The sequence below is a fragment of the Ranitomeya imitator genome, chromosome 6, assembly GCF_032444005.1.
Source record: "Ranitomeya imitator isolate aRanImi1 chromosome 6, aRanImi1.pri, whole genome shotgun sequence".
In the NCBI taxonomy this organism is placed as follows: Eukaryota; Metazoa; Chordata; class Amphibia; order Anura; family Dendrobatidae; genus Ranitomeya; species Ranitomeya imitator.
Window position 1 is genome coordinate 502,907,974 of NC_091287.1, and position 19,329 is coordinate 502,927,302.

A 19,329-nucleotide genomic window follows, 5' to 3' on the forward strand; every position below is an offset into this window, starting at 1 on the left:
ACAAAACTGCACTTTTACTTTCTTAAATATTCAGGTTGATTACCCTTTTAGAATATCTGACAGCACCGTAGTTCAATAATAAAATTAATTATCAAAAATGAAAATTGCCTAATTGTGCACACAGGCCTTGATTCATTATGGTTGTTTTGAAGTCACCTTTTTGTCTTGAGGTATTCGCCGACGTTTATTTTGCCAAATTCATCAAAATGGTGCACGTGGTTCATGAATGTGGTGCAAAGTAAAAAGTTTTCTTTACAACAGTTAACCAATTTTGCAACTTTTTGAGCCAAAAAAGAAAAATCACATTTTTCAAAAATACACAAAACTAGATAAAAAAAAATGAGGCGCAAAGTCCACGATGAATCGAGGCGACGGTGTATAATGTTTCAAAAACCTAAAATAAGATAGCGATAGTATTTTGTTCTAATCTACTTTGATTTTTCTGATTTGTAGGTATTTTGAATTTTAAGTGCATGATTATGGGGGCAGAAAATATATAAAGATGTTATATATTATCCTGCCTGTAATGATAATGAGACTGCTGAAAAAATAATCTGTACATAACAGTACTACTAGGCTTAGTGGATGGTCTGAAATCACAATTTGTTAGGACTTTTTTCCATCCAAATTGACAAATATAAAGTCTCATAAAAAATATGTGGTCTAAAACATTTATTTTTAACTAGTTTTTACCAAAAGTTTATTTTTATGTTCTCGTCATGACACATTCCCATTAATACGCTGCTGCCAGGATCATCACATGATGGCACACGGAGCATGTACTGCTCGTTAGTATGATCAAAACAACATTGCTCATTGCTGCTCCGAAGCACATGACGTGAACAGGTTTAGGAAACTAGGCAAAAGGGCAGAATTCTGTGCAGAGAAGAATCGATGGTCTGTGAGCTAAAAAAAGAAAAAATGAGTCACATTCTTCTATGAGTTTAATATGGGCACAAACCGAGCACACGTTCCTACCACTTTAACTAAGTGGAGAGGTCACTAGTTTTACCTAATTTACAATTAAAATGTTGAATAATGCCCCAAATAGATAACATTTCCCTGTCTAACCGATGGGGGGAATGTCCCAACTCCCCCACCCCAACATATTGTTCTAATTGCCCCACCCCTCCCGAAAAAAAAGTGTGCGTGTAATATACCTATATATTTGGCAGGGTCATATCTCCCAACTTTTATGGATCATGAGAAGGCCGTGTTGTGGCTCTTACACAGAAATTATATCCTTAGTTCTCAGCAGTGATACTCCTTTTATGGCCATTATAGAGTAAAATGGTCCCAAAAGTGCCCCCACTCACATCGAGTATGGTATCTCCACAGTGAATTCCTCCCCACCCCAGTTTTACCCCACACGTACAGTGTAGAACATGATAACTCCACAGTGACGCCAACACGGTATAATATTCGGTATAATACTCCCACAGCATAATGAACCTAAAGTGCCACCCTATAGTATGACATCCCCATAGTATCTTCTTTACAGTATCATGGCCCCTACACAGTATGACCTGTAAGTATAATGCCTCCTACTCAGTATGAGGGCCTCCTCAGACCCCAATTTAGTACAATGACCCCCACACAGTATGAGGGCCCAGTCCTTAAGTCAATATGGGGGCCTATGACCGTTCCCTTATGTCCCCACCAGCCCCTCACACAGTATGTTGCCCCCACTCTGTATGATTGGCTCCCACCAACCCCCTCTTTAGTATGATGGTCCCCACAATAACATAAAAGAAAACTACTCACCTCTCCCTTTTCCCCTGACACACTGCTCCGCTCTGTGCAGTGAGTAGTGAGGCGATGTAGTGACGTCATCACGCCTCCAGCGCATGGTGTCTCAGACTCACTAGCCCAAGCTGAATGTGTGATGATCACAAAGCCTTCAGTTCTCTATACCACTGTTCTGTTTAATGGTATCTGTTTCCTGGGGATGCAGTTTCCACCGAAATTGTGATTACGGGCAAATACTCCAAGACCTATAACTGCTGCCGCTATGGACGGTGCTTGGAAGTTTGTAATTAGAAGACATTAGGAAGAGACTAAGGATGTGATGCAGACCACAAAAATTTAGCTGAAACGTTGTGAAAACCAAGGTAGGAAAGTCCTCAGCTGCCCTGGACGATTAAGGCCATGTTCACACGTTGAATTTTTCCTGCATTTTTTTTTATGCCAAGTTTAAACTGCTTACAAAAAAAGCAGATTTTGCTTAGTTTTTGCTGCTTCTTTTGTTTTTTGTTTTTTTTTTACGGTGTTTTGTCAGGGTACATTTGTCTTTGGTGCATGCTGATAAAGTTTCAACTTTAGGCTATGTGCACACGTTGCGGATTAGCCTTAGGAATTTCTGGTGCGGATTCTGCCTCTCCTGGCAGAAAACGCACCTGCGGATTTGTCACGTTTTTTGTGCAGATCCACAGCTTTTTTGGTGCGTTTTTTTTGCGGATTTGCTGCATTTTTTTACCCCTGCGGATTTCTATAATGGAATGGGTACAAAAACGCCGCAAAAAAGAAGTGACATGCTACTTCTTTTAAACTGCAGCGTTTCCACACCGGATTTTCCGCAACGTGTGCAGCTTTTTTTTCTCTCATTGATTTACATTGTACTGTAAATCAATTGCGGATCTGCAGCGTTTCTGCACCGCAAAAAACGCTGAGGATCCGCAGAGAATCTGCAACGTGTGCACATACCCTTTATCAGGTTTTGACACAAAAAAAACCCTGATACTTGCATTTTTTTTTGCTTAGTTTCTGCACCATTCATTACTTTCAAAGGGTGAAAAACGATGAAAAAAGCCAATGAAACAAGTGACCTGCTGCGTTTTGCAAAAAAACAAGCTCTTGTGATTAAACAGTCATGAAAAAAAAAAACAAGACGTGTGCATGAGATTTCTGAAATCTCATAGACTTTGCTGGTACAGTGAAACGCAACTGAAAGTTTGTATTTTTGTTATGCAAAATGTGAACATAGCCAAAGATTGGCCACCAGGCAAGTGTTTGTACTTTTTTTTTTGGCTATATATAATACAGCCATGCAAACATTGATGCATCAAAAGCAAACTGCATTTACTGTGCAGATTTGGGTTATTGTGGTTCTACATTTAATGAAAATCAACATATGAACCCATTGGCCACAAAAGACAAAATTGGTTCAGTTACTAAGGTCCATTTTTCACTTTGTTTTTCCAAACAATTTTATTAAAATTTTCAACCAAAACAAAACATGGAGAGAGCAAGGTTAACATAAATGCAATGGCATGAAACATTCATGAAGCATAAAAGTAAAAATAGAATAAACTAAAATAACAAAACAATAAATACAGTAAATTCTTATGGAAATATTTCCAGCCAGCGAGACCATTTTTTCAAAAAGGAAGGAAAGCAGCCATTCAGTAACGCCAATTTTTGTTCATAGGATTTATGCAAAGCCAGTTAGTCAATAATTTCTTGTGAACGGTATGTTAGAAGATTTCCAAAAAAAAAAAGCAATAGCATTCTTAGAAACTAAAAGCAGATGTATAACAAGTTTCCTAAAAGGTGGAGTCTATTGATCTGCATTCAACGAAAGCAGGGCCAACGGAGGAGACAGAGAAAAATCCGAACGTTTTAATATAATAGAAACAAGAGATTTCATCCCAAAAAGGTCTAATACAGTGTTCCCCAAGTCCAGTCCTCAAGAGCCACCAACAGGTCATGTTTTCAGGATTTCCTTAGTATTGCACAGTTGATAATTGCATCACCTGGACAGGCAAGCATTCAATGACCTGTGCGATGCTAAGGAAATCCTGAAAACATGACCTGTTGGTGGCTCTTGAGGACCGGACTTGGGGAACACTGGTCTAATACATGGACAAAACCAAAACAAATGGGAAAGGCTCCCATAATGTTCAGAATCCCTCCAGCAGAGAGGGGAATTGGAAGGATTAATAAATGCTAAGCGAGATGGTGAATAATACCACCGAGAGATAAGCTTCAAATAAGACTCATGAAGAGCCATGGACATGGTAGCAGAATTAGTCAAGGACATGGCCAGTTCCCAATCATCTAGAGCTATGGAAAGATTCAAAGTAGATTCCCATTTGCTCATGTATGGGGATTTAATAATTTTGAAATCGTTATTGAACCACTGGTAGATATATTGAGTAGACCAAAATATGCTATGACCGGAGTTGCATAAAATATTAATCGCCGGCTCCGATAAAGGAGGGCGACCAGTCACCAGTGGCCTCAAAAAATCCTTTAAAATAGTATACTGCATAAAAGCAGATGAGGGAACACCAAACCTATCTTTAAGGTGGGTAAATGACACAAACTTGTTACCATCAAAGATGTCATGTAGTTTAGAGATTTACCAGTCAGCCCAACTTGAATGCAGATCAAACGAGAAAACAGCAGCCAAAAAAGAGAGGGGAAGTCTCAGCATAAGCTCCATCCTAGTGAAACCACTTTTAATTTTGAGAAATTTCCACCATGCCACAAGAACAGCTATAAATATCGGATGATCAGACTGAAGCAAAGACTTAGAGGTGAATAAATTGATAATAATATTACAAGGTGGAGAATTTCTATTAAAATATAATTCCAATTCCACCCATGAAAGGGATATGATCTGCAGACCACCAATATAGACTGTTTAATTAAATTAGAGAAATAATAGACTGAAACAAATTAATAATGGAGAGGCGTCAATTATGACACCTATCCATTATTATTCCAATAGTAGTAAAGGGTTAAAAAAACACAAACACATTATTTAAAAGTATTTTAATGAAATAAAAACAAAGGTTGTTGTAATATTTTATTCTACGCTCAATCCATCTGAAGACCCTCGCTCTGTAACAAAGTAAAAATAATAAACCAGCAATATACATACCTTCCGAAGATCTGTAACGTCCCACGATGTAAATCCATCTGAAGGGGTTAAAATATTTTACAGCCAGGAGCTCTGCTAATGCAGCGGTGCTCGTGGCTGCAAAACCCCGGGGAATGAAGGTAAAGTAGGTCAATGACCTATACTTACCTTCATTTGCGGTGAGGCGCCCTCTGTTGGTTGTCCTCATATGAACTCGAGCCTGGGAGCTTTCTAGAAATTCAGACTTTTTTTGCCCTATTTATCATTTACATTTTTATTAGTTACTTTTCCTGATTTGTCTCATGATGTTAGTTTCCATTTTTATCTGCATCAAATTCTTCAAAACGCCACACGCGACTCATGAATTTGGTGCGAAGCATTTAAAAAAAAAAAAATTTTTTTTATTCTGCTTCAAATGTTTTTTTTTTGTGCAATTTTTTACATACACAAAGAAGTCAAAAACATCTGGAATCACTTAACTCCACCACAAAAGCAGAACAGAAATATAACAAGCATATAAAAATAAGACAAATAAATTGGATGCCAAAAAAAAAAAAAAAAAAAAACGGACATAAACAGGTGCAAAACCAATGACGATCAGGGCCTTTGTGCTTTTATGTTAATAAGTTTACATCAATATGGTTTGCATTTATGAAAATATCTGAAATTTGACTTTTGAAAAATTTTCAATTTTCAATGTTTTTATGCCAACTCTGAAAAATCAAGCTTTTGCATCGCTTTGAGAGCTGTAACCTATTTTTCTGCTGAAGTAGTTGTACAAGAACTTGTTTTGTGTGGATGGGTTGAAGATTATCTGCACCAATTTGTAGTGCATAACCAAATTTTTCTGAAAGAAAAATTCCTTAATTGCATTTTTCTTTCAATTATATTCATACGCCATTCACTCTGCGGTAAACACAACAACAGCTTTGTTCTTCAGGTTGGTACAATTATAGTGATAGATTGATATATTTTGCTACTTTTTCCTACATTTAAAAACTTTACATTTTTTCGAAGCAATCTAAATATTTTATTTTTCTTGCGACCACTGTATGCAGGTATTTTTCTTGCAGGATGAGTTGACTTTTGATTCTTTTTATAACTTTTTGAAAGCTTTTTATATTTTTGATTTGGCTTTTATCCTAACTTATATTGCAAGACTCGTTAAAGGGTTGATTGTGACTTGAAGGATCGTTGCTTCGAACAGGTGGCGCTATAGAGTTCAAGTCCTCTTTTTCTCTCAAGAGGCAATTTGCATATTATATTCTTGTTGACATTCTCATGCAAAAACATAATTTTTGTCATTTATTATGGTGAGCAGTGTATGCAATCATTTCATAGAGGTGCTGATAAGAGTGAAGAGAAAAAGGGAACCCTCCTCGTGCTATTAGCCATCTAGATAACGATTGGTGTCCAGAGGGTCTAAAGGGAATCGGTCACCCCATTTTTGGCTTATAAGCTATGGCCACCACCATCAGGGGCTTATCTACAGCATTTTGTAATGCAGGTCTGCACAGAAGAGCAGACCTGGTTTCTCATATACTGGTCTTAGGGGGTTTAGAGAGGTTTTAGGTATGGAGGATGATATTACCTGTTAGAGGAGGTTCTTGAAGCTGGATGCGACAGTGTGTTGGGAGTCCTGGATGGGAGAATACTGAACTGGGGCCTTGTGGTAACCCCTGGATCTTGGTGTACTGCTTTGGAGTGATTTGTGTGGAAAAGCTTCTGTTATCATTATACCCCTAATGGGGGCTTTGGCTGACACTACGTTGAGGGGGACAGGAGCAGGATGTGGCTCGTGACCCCGTCTCAGAGCTGAATGTGGCTCGCGACCCTCTCAATGCTGAATGTGGCTCTCAAGGTCAAAAAGGTTGGGGATCGCTGATCTATAGTATACAGATGACACTTGAGCATGCACTTTCTTGGGGTCGCCATTTCTTAGTGCCGTGCTTCGGAAGTCACTGAATATAAATAGTGTGGTGCTGCACTGTGCAGCTTCATTATGTAACAGCAGCTTCCATGTACTGCAGGACAGCTCCTAGTCAAAAGCATAAGAGTGGGCCGGCAGTGTGCAGCAGCGGCATCAACACACGCTTTGCAGCTCGATTCAATGTGCCCGAATTGTCAGTGCTTCTATGCCAGTATTCTGGTTAAAAAGTCACAACATTTGGCGTGACTCGACATTTTAAAAAATTCATAATGAGGGACAGCGTTCACTACAACACATCTAAAGGCCCCTTCACATTTAGCGACGCTGCAGCGATACCGACAACGATCCGAATCGCTGCAGCGTCGCTGTTTGGTCGCTGGAGAGCTGTCACACAGACCGCTCTCCAGCGACCAACGATGCCGGTAACCAGGGTAAACATCGGGTAACTAAGCGCAGGGCCGCGCTTAGTAACCCGATGTTTACCCTGGTTACCATGCTAAAAGTAGAAAAAAACAAACACTAGATACTTACCTACCGCTGTCTGTCCTCCAGCGCTGTGCTCTGCTCTCCTCCTGCACTGGCTGTGAGCCGGAAAGCAGAGCGGTGACGTCACCGCTCTGCTTTCCGGCTCACAGCCAGTACAGGAGGAGAGCAGAGAAGCAGAGCGCAGCGCTGGAGGACAGACAGCGGTAGGTAAGTATCTAGTGTTTTTTTTTTTTTACTTTTAGCATGGTATCCAGGGTAAACATCGGGTTACTAAGCGCGGCCCTGCGCTTAGTTACCCGATGTTTACCCTGGTTACCGGCATCGTTGGTCGCTGGAGAGCGGTCTGTGTGACAGCTCTCCAGCGACCAAACAGCGACGCTGCAGCGATCCGAATCGTTGTCGGTATCGCTGCAGCGTCGCTTAATGTGAAGGGGCCTTTACTTTAGTAGGGATAAGAGTATGATTTGTGGTGAGGTGCTTGTCCCAACACTCCCAGATTCATGAAGAGGTGAACGCATCTGATAACAGCACCCCCCGTACTCAAGGCAGTTGTTGACAATGCCACTCTTGATGGAATGGGACCAATGTTTACATGTGACAAGGGCAAACAGCAGTGGAGCAATGGAGGTGCTAGATAACCTATTCTACAGATACACCAACAGTATTGGTTTGACCAGTCAACTCCTTTATGACAGGTTACACAAGCTGGAATTGGCTCCATGGCGGAGCATTCTGTCAAGCCAGGGGTTACATTATTGTTTAGCTTAAAGTTCTGTACGGTACCACAGTGCGCTGCCATACTCCGACAAGAATTAATCATTACTGGAGTTTGGGGAATGAGAGTTTGTTGGGTCACAAAAGGTTTTCCAGCCACATTTACCAGTGCAGGCTGATCGGTTGTCAGATTAGGACAGTCAGCCCTTTATTATTGACGAGTCAGTTTTTCAACTGTTTAGATTACGCAGAATTCAGTAGCAAGTTATTATACTCCAATGTAAAAAAGAAAACTTAAAATGTCAGATTACTGGAGTTCCGGCACATCACAAGGGTGTGTGTCTATGCAAGTGATGGCTGCAGAGGATTACTACCAATCACACAGCCATCTGTCCCTCTGAGACCACATATTTATCATCCCTTGATTATGTTATTGCTGCTTGAAAATGTCTAGTAATTGTAATCACTAGTTTTCTTAAGTTGTCAGATGTGCATTCACACTGTACAATAACCTCAAAACGTCCAAACAAAAATATAATCTTGTATAATCGCCTTTGTTACACGAAGACTTAAGGTACCTTCACACATAACGATTTCGTTAACGATATCGTTGCAACGTCACGCTTTTTGTGACATAGCAACGATCCCGCTAACGATATCTTTATGTGTGACAGCGACCAACGATCAGGCCCCTGCTGGGAGATCGTTGGTCGTGGGGAATGATCAGGACCATTTTTTGGTCGCTGATCTCCCCGCTGTCGTTGCTAGATCGGCATGTGTGACGCCGATCCAGCGATGTGTTCACTTGTAACCAGGGTAAATATCGGGTTACGAAGCGCAGGGCCGCGCTTAGTAACCCGATGTTTACCCTGGTTACCATTGTAAAAGTAAAAAAAAAAACACTACATACTTACATTCCGATGTCTGTCACGTCCCCCGGCGTCAGCTTCCCTGCACTGACTGTCAGTGCCGGCCGTAAAGCAGAGCACAGCTGTGACAGCACAGCTGTGACGTCACCGCTGTGCTCTGCTTTACGGCCGGCGCTGACACAGTCAGTGCGGGAAGCTGACGGCGGGGGATGTGACAGACATCAGAATGTAAGTATGTAGTGTTTTTTTTTTTTTTTAACTTTTACAATGGTAACCAGGGTAAATATCGGGTTACTAAGCGCAGCCCTGCGCTTAGTAACCCGATGCTTACCCTGGTTACCCGGGGACTTCGGCATCGTTGAAGACAGTTTCAACGATGCCGAAGTCTTTCCCCTGATCGTTGGTCGCTGGAGAGAGCTGTCTGTGTGACAGCTCCCCAGCGACCACACAACGACTTACCAACGATCACGGCCAGGTCGTATTGCTGGTCGTGATCGTTGGTAAGTTGTTTAGTGTAACGGTACCTTTAAACATTTCCCCATCTCTTCCCCTTTTATAAAGCTTCACAATGTTACAGACTGTACATTTCATTGAACAGTAGGACAGCAGCATCAGTGGTAAAGCAATTGTTTTATACTTGTATGTGAAGACTTGTGCTCAATCTTTAGTCTGTTCATCAATAGAGAACAAGCTCCAAAATCAATGGGGAATAATTAGTCATTCCTATGGGATTAGGATGTTGCTGTTTGAGAGTTTCTTTTTAATCCTGTCTGCCATTTCAGCCTTCTTTTCTGCTCGCTTTCTACAACTGAACATGGACAAAACAGAATTCATCATCTTTCCCCCATCTCACTCTACCCCTCCACCAGACCTATCCATCAATGTCAATGGCTGCTCACTATCCCCAGTCCCACTCGCCCGGTGCCTCGGGGTGATCCTCGACTCTGCCCTCTCTTTCAAGCCACATATCCAAGCCCTTGCCTCCTCCTGTCGTCTCAAACTCAAAAATATTTCCCGGATCCGTGCTTTCCTTGACCGCAATACTGCAAAACGCTAGTGCATGCCCTTATCATCTCCCGCCTCGACTACTGCAACCTCCTACTCTCTGGACTCCCCTCTAGCACTCTGGCACCACTCCAATCCATCCTACACTCTGCTGCCCGACTAATCCACCTGTCCCCCCGCTATTCCCCAGCCTCTCCCCTGTGTCAAGCCCTTCACTGGCTTCCTATCGCCCAGAGACTCCAGTTCAAAACCCTCACACTGACATACAAAGCCATCCACAACCTGTCTCCTCCATACATCTGTGACATGGTCTCCCGGTACCTACCTACACGCGACCTCCGATCCTCCCAAGACCTCCTTCTCTACTCCCCTCTCATCTCTTCTTCCCATAACCGCATCCAAGACTTCTCCCGTGCTTCCCCCATACTCTGGAACTCTCTACCCCAACACATCAGACTTGCGCCTACCATAGAAACCTTCAAAAAGAACCTGAAGACTCATCTCTTCCGACAAGCCTACAGCCTGCAGTGATCCTCAACCTACTGAACAGCCGCACAGCCAGCTCTTCCCTCTCCTAGTGTATCCTCACCCACCCCCTGCAGACTGTGAGCCCTCGCGGGCAGGGTCCTCCCTCCTTATGTACTCGTGTGCCTTGTTATCTGCTCATGTTTAATGTATTTGTCTATATTTGCCCCGTATTCACATGTAAAGCGCCATGGAATAAATGGCGCTATAAAAATGTATAATAATAATAATAATAATAATCCCCTCCAAGCTTTTTTTCCTCTGAAGAAGTTTTGATTAAAGCCTGGAATAAATAAGTGATTGCATATGACTTGTGAAGTGGCTCCTGATGGGATTCTGTACAGAATTAGACCATGTCAAATCAAAGGCTGATAAGTCATGTCCGTGGTTTTCAACCCTTTCAGCTTCATGCTTAATGGTTGGCTGTTACATCATGTTCACACAGATCCATTTAGGCCTTGAATTTCCACTTTGTCTGCTTATTCAACTCTCTGACAGACAATCTGCATTTACATTAGTTTTCTTTGAGAATTTTTTTTTCTTATACTCCTAAACAATGTCACACAATTAACAAGTGTTTTACGTCGTTCAGTTGCTCAACACATTCACATTACAAAATTATCGTGAACGATGGGTCGTTCGTGTTAGAATCTGACAATATTGGTCCTTAACAGGTATGAAGATACTTACAGGAATAGAAAATTTATTGAAAAATTGGCAGCGTAACTCCATGTTACCTTACAATGAAGAAGAGTCTTCGCCAAACTCTAAGATTATACTAGAAATTATGCAGTAAGCAGGGTTGTGGAGTTGGTAAGGCAAACAGACGCCTCAATTTCCATGACACCGACCACCAAAATGGGCTCCAACTCCACAGCCCTGACAGTAAGGCTATATTTTGTGGTCCACACCATTAGACTCTTTAATTCTTCCTTTCTCAGAGTAGCGGTCAGATACCGGCACCCAGGCTCACCCACCCACTTCCTGGACCATTTCTCTGCCTGGCTGCCGCACTTCATGTCCTCAGAACTCCCAACCCTTATCCTGGGAGACTTCAACATCCCCATCAATAGCCCCACTTCCACATCTGCATCCCAGCTTCTATCACTAACCACTTCTCTAGGCCTCTCACAGCTCTCAACCTCTGAGACACACAAAGACTGTAACACCCTTGACCTGGTCTTTGTCCTGCTCTGTTCAATCTCCTACCTAGATAACTCACTGCTTCCCCTCTCTGACCACAATATTCTCTCCTTCATGCTCACAAATCCTCGCTCACCCCAACACTCTCCTACCTACCACACATTCAGAAATCTACATGCTATTAACCCTCATACACTTTCAGACTCCTTACACTAATCATTGTCCCCAATCTCTTCTTTTTCCTGTCCTGATCTGGCGGTACACCACTACAATGACACTCTCAGAAGCACCCTGGACCAAGTAGCGCCCCTCACCGTCAGAACCTCCAAACAGAGTAAAACAGCCCTGGCTCACATCACAAACCCGATTTCTCCAGCGATGCTCTAGGAGTGCTGAACGCTTATGGAGGAAAACACACACACACCAGAAGACTTCATACACTTCAAATTTATGTTAAAAGGGAACCTGTCATCCCCCCTGGCATTTGTAACTAACAGAGCCACCTTGTTTGTGCAGCATTAATGCTGCATTCTGACAAGGTGGCTCTTTTAGTTCTTGGTGCTGTAACTGCAAAAATAATCGATTTTGCAATTTGTCCAAAATAGCTTGAAATAGCCCTGGGGGCAGGTCTTCCCCCCCCCCCCCTAATGCAGACGCAGCACAGCCGTCACTCATGCCCTTTTGGTGCTGCCTCCTCCTCAGTGTTTTCAACTGTCTCGGTGCAGGGGGTGGCGGTGGCATGTGGGGTGGGGTTGGGTTATAACAGTTAATAATTTAAGAAAGAATGGAGGTACAGAGAGGAACATCAAGTGCATGTATAGTAATGCCAGAAGCCTTGCCAACAAAATGGACAAATTAGAATTAATGTTGTTGGAGCATAATTATGACATGGTGGGGATATCTGAAAGGTGGCTGGATGAGAGCCATGACTGGGCTGTTAACTTGCAGGGTTATAGTCTGTTCAGAAATGACCGAATGGATAGGCGATGGGGAGGGGTGTGTCTATATGTAAAATTATCCTTAAAACCCATCCTGCGTGATAATATAGGTGAATCTTATGAAAATGTACAGTCCCTGTGGGTGGAGATAAGGGGAGGGGGGAAAATAATAAATTACTGATAGGGGTTTGTTATAAATCTCCAAAACTAATGGAAGCAGTGGAGAATATCCTCGTAAAGCAAATAGATGAAGCTGCCACTCAAGGGGAAGTCATTATTATGGGGGACTTCAACTACCCTGAAATAGATTGGGGAACACAAATCTGCAGTTCCAGCAAAGGTAATCGGTTTTTGACAACTATGAGAGACAATTACCTTTCACAACTGGTTCAGGACCCAACAAGAAGGGGGGCACTGCTAGACCTAATATTAACCAACAGGCCAGACCGCATATCAAATATAAGGGTTTGGGGTCACTTGGGGAATAGTGATCACAAAATAATAAGTTTTCATGTATCCTTTAATAAGATGTGTAGTAGAGGGGTTACAAGGACACTAAACTTCAGGAGGGCAAATTTCCAACGGATGAGAGAGGATCTTGGTGCAATTAACTGGGACGATATCCTGAGACATAAAAATACACAAAGAAAATGGGAGACGTTTATTAGCATCCTGGATAGGACCTGTGCACAGTACATACCGTATGGGAATAAACATACTAGGAATAGGAGGAAACCAATATGGCTAAATAGAGCTGTAAGGGGCGCAATAAGTGACAAAAAGAAAGCATTTAGAGAATTAAAGGAAGTAGGTAGTGATGAGGCATTAAATAAATACAAAAAAATAAATTCTATAAAAAGCAAATCAAGGCAGCAAAGATTGAGACAGAGAGACTCTGCCAGGGAGAGTAAAAATAATCCCAAAATAATCTTTAACTACGTAAATAGTAAGAAACTAAAAAATGATAGTGTTGGCTCCCTTAACAATAGTCTGGGTGAAATGGTGGATGAGGAAAAAGCCAATATGCTAAATGACTTTTTTCAATCAGTATTTACACAAGAAAATCCCATGGTAGACAAAATGACTAGTGATAAAAATTCCCCATTAAATGTCACCTGCTTAACCCAGCAGGAAGTACGTCGGCGTCTAAAAATATCACTAAAATTGACAAATCTCCGGGCCCGGATGGGCTACACCCTCAAGTACTGCAGGAATTAAGTACAGTCATTGATAGACCATTATTTTTAATCTTTAAAGACACTATAATAACAGGGTCTGTACCACAGGACTGGCGTATAGCAAATGTGGTGCCAATATTCAAAAAGGGGACAAAAACTGAACTCGGAAATTATAGGCCAGTAAGCTTAACCTCTACTGTGGGTAAAATCCTGGAGGGCATTCTAAGGGATGCTATACTGGAGTATCTGAAGAGGAATAACCTCATGACCCAGTATCAGCACGGGTTTACTAGGGTAGAAGTAATAAGATGTATAACTATGCGCTTAATTCTAAAACTCTGGGCAAAACCGTCAATGAAAAAGACCTGGGTGTATGGGTAGATGACAAACTCATGTTCAGTGGCCACTGTCAGGCAGCTGCTACAAAGGCAAATAAAATAATGGGATGCATTAAAAGAGGCATAGATGCACATGAGAACATAATTTTACCTCTATACAAGTCACTAGTTCGACCACACTTAGAATACTGTGCACAGTTCTAGTCTCCGGTGTATAAGAAAGACAGAGCTGAACTAGGGTGCAGAGAAGAGCGACCAAGGTTATTAGAGGACTGGGGGGTCTGCAATACCAAGATAGGTTATTACACTTGGGGCTATTTAGTTTGGAAAAACGAAGACTAAGGGGTGATCTTATTTTAATGTATAAATATATGAGGGGACAGTACAAAGACCTTTCTGATGATCTTTTTAATCATAGACCTGAGACAGGGACAAGGGGGCATCCTCTACGTCTGGAGGAAAGAAGGTTTAGGCATAACAGACGCAGGTTCTTTAGTGTAAGAGCAGTGAGACAATGGAACTCTCTGCCGTATGATGTTGTAATGAGCGATTCATTACTTAAATTTAAGAGGGAATTGGATAGTTTTCTTGAAAAGTATAATGTTGCAGGGTATATACACTAGATTCCTTGATAGGGCGTTGATCCAGGGAACTAGTCTGATTGCCGTATGTGGAGTCGGGAAGGATTTTTTTCCCCCAAAGTGGAGATTCCCGTTTGCCACGTGGGTTTTTTTTTTTGCCTTCCTCTGGATCAACATGTTAGGTTAGGCTATGGGTTTAACTAGATGGACTTAAAGTCTTCCTTCAGCCTTAATAACTATAACTACAACCTTTAATCTCTCCCTCTCAGGCATTTTCCCCTCCTCCTTCAAACACTATCATTACTCCATTACTAAAGAATCTCACCCTCGACCCATCATGCACAATTAACTACAGACCGGTCTCCAATCTCCCCTTCATCTCTAAACTCTTGGAGCGCCTGATATACTCCCGCCTAAAGGTACCGTCACACTTAGCGACGCTGCAGCGATACCGACAACGATCCGGATCGCTGCAGCGTCGCTGTTTGGTCGCACAGACCGCTCTCCAGCGACCAACGATCCCGAGGTCCCCGGTAACCAGGGTAAACATCGGGTAACTAAGCGCAGGGCCTTAGTTAATCGGTGCGGGGAGTCCAGCGACGAAATAAAGTTCTGGACTTTCTTCCCCGACCAGCGACAGCACAGCAGGGGCCTGATCGCTGCTGCCTGTCACACTGGACGATATCGCTAGCGAGGACGCTGCAACGTCACGGATCGCTAGCGATATCGTCTAGTGTGACGGTACCTTTACCCATTACCTCTCCACTCATTCCCTCCTAGACCCTTCACAGTCCGGTTTCCATCCCCTACATACAACAGAAACTGCACTCATCAAGGTGACCAATGACCTTCTGACAGCAAAATGTAACGGTGACCACACTCTGCTCATTCTTCTCGACCTTTTTGCAGCTTTCGACACTGTTGACCACCCTCTCTTACTCTCTAGCCTCCAGTCACTAGGCATTAAGGACACTGCTCTCTCCTGCTATATTTTTGACCGCTCCTTCAGTGTTCTGTTCTCTGGCTCCACTTCATCTCCTCTTCCTCTCACTGTCTGGGTACCTCAGGGATCAGTCCTTGGCCCCCTTCTCTTCTTTCTACACTGCCCCAATTGGACAGACCATCAGCAGATTTGGCTTTCAGTACCATCTTTATGCTGATGACAACTGCACACGTCATACCCTGACCTTACCCCCGCTGTACTACAGATCGACAGTGACTGTCCGCAGTCTCCAACATCATGTCTGCTCTCTATCTGAAACTCAACCTCTCCAAAACTGAACTTCTGCTCCCGCCATCTACTAACCTCCTTAAATCTGACATTTCCCTCTCCGTGGGTGGCACCATAATAACACCCTGGCAGCAGGGGAGCTGTCTGGGTGGTAGGTTTGACACCAATCAAGATTCAAGATTCAAAGAAGCTTTATTGGCAGGACCAAATACACATCAGTTTTGCCAAAGCAAGTGTATAAAGGCAATAGGGATAGGGACTGTGGGGATGTTGGGTAGGAGCTGTAGGGAAGGTGGATGGGGGCAGATCCAGGGTGGGGGCTATAGTCCATGGCATAGGGGAGGTGGATGGGGCAGGTCCATTGTGGGGGCTATAGTCCATGGCATAGGGGAGGTGGATGGGGCAGGTCCATTGTGGGGGCTATAGTCCATGGAATAGGGGAGGTGGATGGGGCAGATCCATTGTGGGGGCTATAGTCCATGGCATAGGGGAGGTGGATGGGGCAGGTCCATTGTGGGGGCTATAGTCCATGGCATAGGGGAGGTGGATGGGACAGGTCCATTGTGGGGGCTATAGTCCATGGAATAGGGGAGGTGGATGGGGCAGATCCATTGTGGGGGCTATAGTCCATGGCATCATAGTTCTCTTTCTCGCAGTCTGTGACATTCGCTCACATACCGCGCTGCTATCTCCACTGCTCTCTCTTCTTCTCCCAGCAGGATATATGTTTTCTCTTCCTCCTTCATGGTGATGAAGTCTGGGAAGAGATGTGAGAGTCTCCTGAAGTGCGTCTCCCTCACTGCTGAGTATTTGGAGCAGTGTAGCAGGAAGTGGGTTTCGTCCTCTATGGCCTCCTGATCACAGTGTTGGCAGTGTCTTTCCTCCCTGGGCTTGTAGTTCTGCCTGTGTCGGCCACATTCGATGGCCAGACTGTGGGCACTGAGTCTATATCGGCTCAGGATCTGGCGGTCTCTGGGGTCCGGGAGTTTCTCCAGATATGGGGCCAGTCTGTAGTCTCTCTATAGGCTCCGGTACATGGTTAGTTTCTGTGAGCTGATGATATCATTCTTCCAGTCACTGACATACCTCTCCTGGCCTTTGTCTGCCATCTTCCTAATTCCGGCTTTTGTCAGGTTGTTGTGATTGGTGTTCTGGTCCGGTTGGGTTTGGCTGTTCCAAGGGTTCTGGTTTTTCTGTTTCACCTACATGTATCAGGGCTTTATGGTGATGGGAGCTTGGATTGCTCCTATGCAGGTGAGCCCGGAATGACAGCTCCCTCTTTAGAACTGTTAGGTGTAGAGGGAATCTGCCCAGCTAGACCCAACAAGCACTGTTGGAGGTGCTCCGATGGACCTGGAGAAGGTGCTTGCAGAATTCCAGGTGGAATATTTCTGTTGGACTGGAATCCCACTTTGACCAGTCTGGGTAGGTGTGAGGACCCCAGACTTCGCTGCCATACAGGAGGATTGGGGCGATGATGGAATCGAAGATTTTTAGCCAGACCCTCACTGGTGGCTTCAGATGGTAGAGTGTCCTTCGGATGGCATAGAAGGTTTTGCAGGCCTTGTCTTTCAGGGTCTCTATGGCTTGTTTGAAGCTCCCTGACTGGTGAATCTCTAGGCCCAGGTAGGAATATTTGTCCGGTCCTGTGAGGTCGCAGGTGTTGAGGATAAATGATGGGTGTTGGTCTGATCTTCTCTTTCTCCTCTGGAACATCCCATATACAATCTCTTGCCTCTTAGGCTAGGTTCACACTGCGTTGGTGCAGTCCGTTCAACATATCCGTTAAACGGACTGCACTAACGCAAGTGCCGGCGCTTGCACAGCGCTAGCGCAGATGGAGCTTCTGCTAGCTCCATCTGCGCTAGCAGTGACGGACCCGGAAACGCTGCAGCCCGCATCTCGGGTCCGTCACTCAAATGACGGCACATCACTAGCGCACGCCCATTGTGGGCGTGCGCTAGCGATGCGTTCGCCATTGCAAGTAATGGCGGCGTTAACGGACTACGTTACACCGCGGTGTAACGTAGTCCGTTAAACAGGTTCACACAACGCAGTGTGAACCCAGCCTTACACCTAAAGAACATCTCTAGAATCCGCCTGTGGTGTGATATGCTATATGGGTATCATTTTATATACTTCTGTTTTACTGATATTTGCTAATTGATGAATGGTTGTGGTTGCCATCTGATATCAGCCCCCACAGTACTGTATTGTTGTCTTTTCACAGGGTCAGTCAATAATCCTGTTTGCTAATATGCTAATGACATATTGAACTAGCTATGACCCCCTGTAGTGCCTTAATCCCACCCCAACCTGTCTGACTACCCCTGGAGATAAGGAGGCAGCTGGGGAGGACAGGAGCAGAGAGGTCAGTCCTGTGTGAAATGATGATGTGTTCACAGCTCAGAGAGAAAGAGTATATGGACTATGCTATCCTCTGTCTGCTGGATTGTTGGACTTTTATCCTGCTACTGAACTACATTCGTGTTCTGGACTATTTTATCCTTTGTGTGGTGGATCGTATATAGACCTTTCGTGTTTTTGCCTAAATAAAGCTTTTAGAATTGTTCACTATTCTCTTCTCTGTTGATTGTGTGGTACCAGAGAAGGACCCTGTGACACACCCTTTTCTCACCATGGAAACAACAAAAACCCCTCACTGTTGCCTTGATCCACTCCCACCTGAATTACTGTAACGCTCTATTAATTGGCCTCCCTCTTACTCGTTTTTCCCCTCTCCAGTCTATCCTTAATGCAGCAGCCAGGGTCGTCCATCTAGCTAATCGTTACTCGGGACGCGTCCGCTCTTCGCCAGTCGTTACACTGGCTGCCCATTCATTACAGGATACAATTCAAAGTACTTGTTCTCACCCACAAAGCTCTCCACAGTGCGGCACCCCCTTACATCTCCTCCCTCATTTCTGTCTATCTGCCTAACCGACCGCTGCGCTCTGCAAAAGACTTTTGACTAACCTCTGCATTAATCCGTACCTCCCACTCTCAACTCCAAGACTTCTCCCGCGCTGCGCCATTCCTCTGGAATGCTCTACCCCAAGATATTAGGACCATCCACAATTTGAATAGTTTTAGGTGCTCCCTCAAAACACATTTGTTCAGAGAGGCCTATCACGTTCCCTAATCCAAGTCATTTAATGTGTAAGGCTGCAGTCACACTAGCAGTATCTTACATCAGTACAGGTCCTTCTCAAAAAATTAGCATATAGTGTTAAATTTCATTATTTACCATAATGTAATGATTACAATTAAACTTTCATATATTATAGATTCATTATCCACCAACTGAAATTTGTCAGGTCTTTTATTGTTTTAATACTGATGATTTTGGCATACAACTCCTGATAACCCAAAAAACCTGTCTCAATAAATTAGCATATTTCACCCATCCAATCAAATAAAAGTGTTTTTTAATAACAAACAAAAAAACCAACAAATAATAATGTTCAGTTATGCACTCAATACTTGGTCGGGAATCCTTTGGCAGAAATGACTGGTGCAATGCGGCG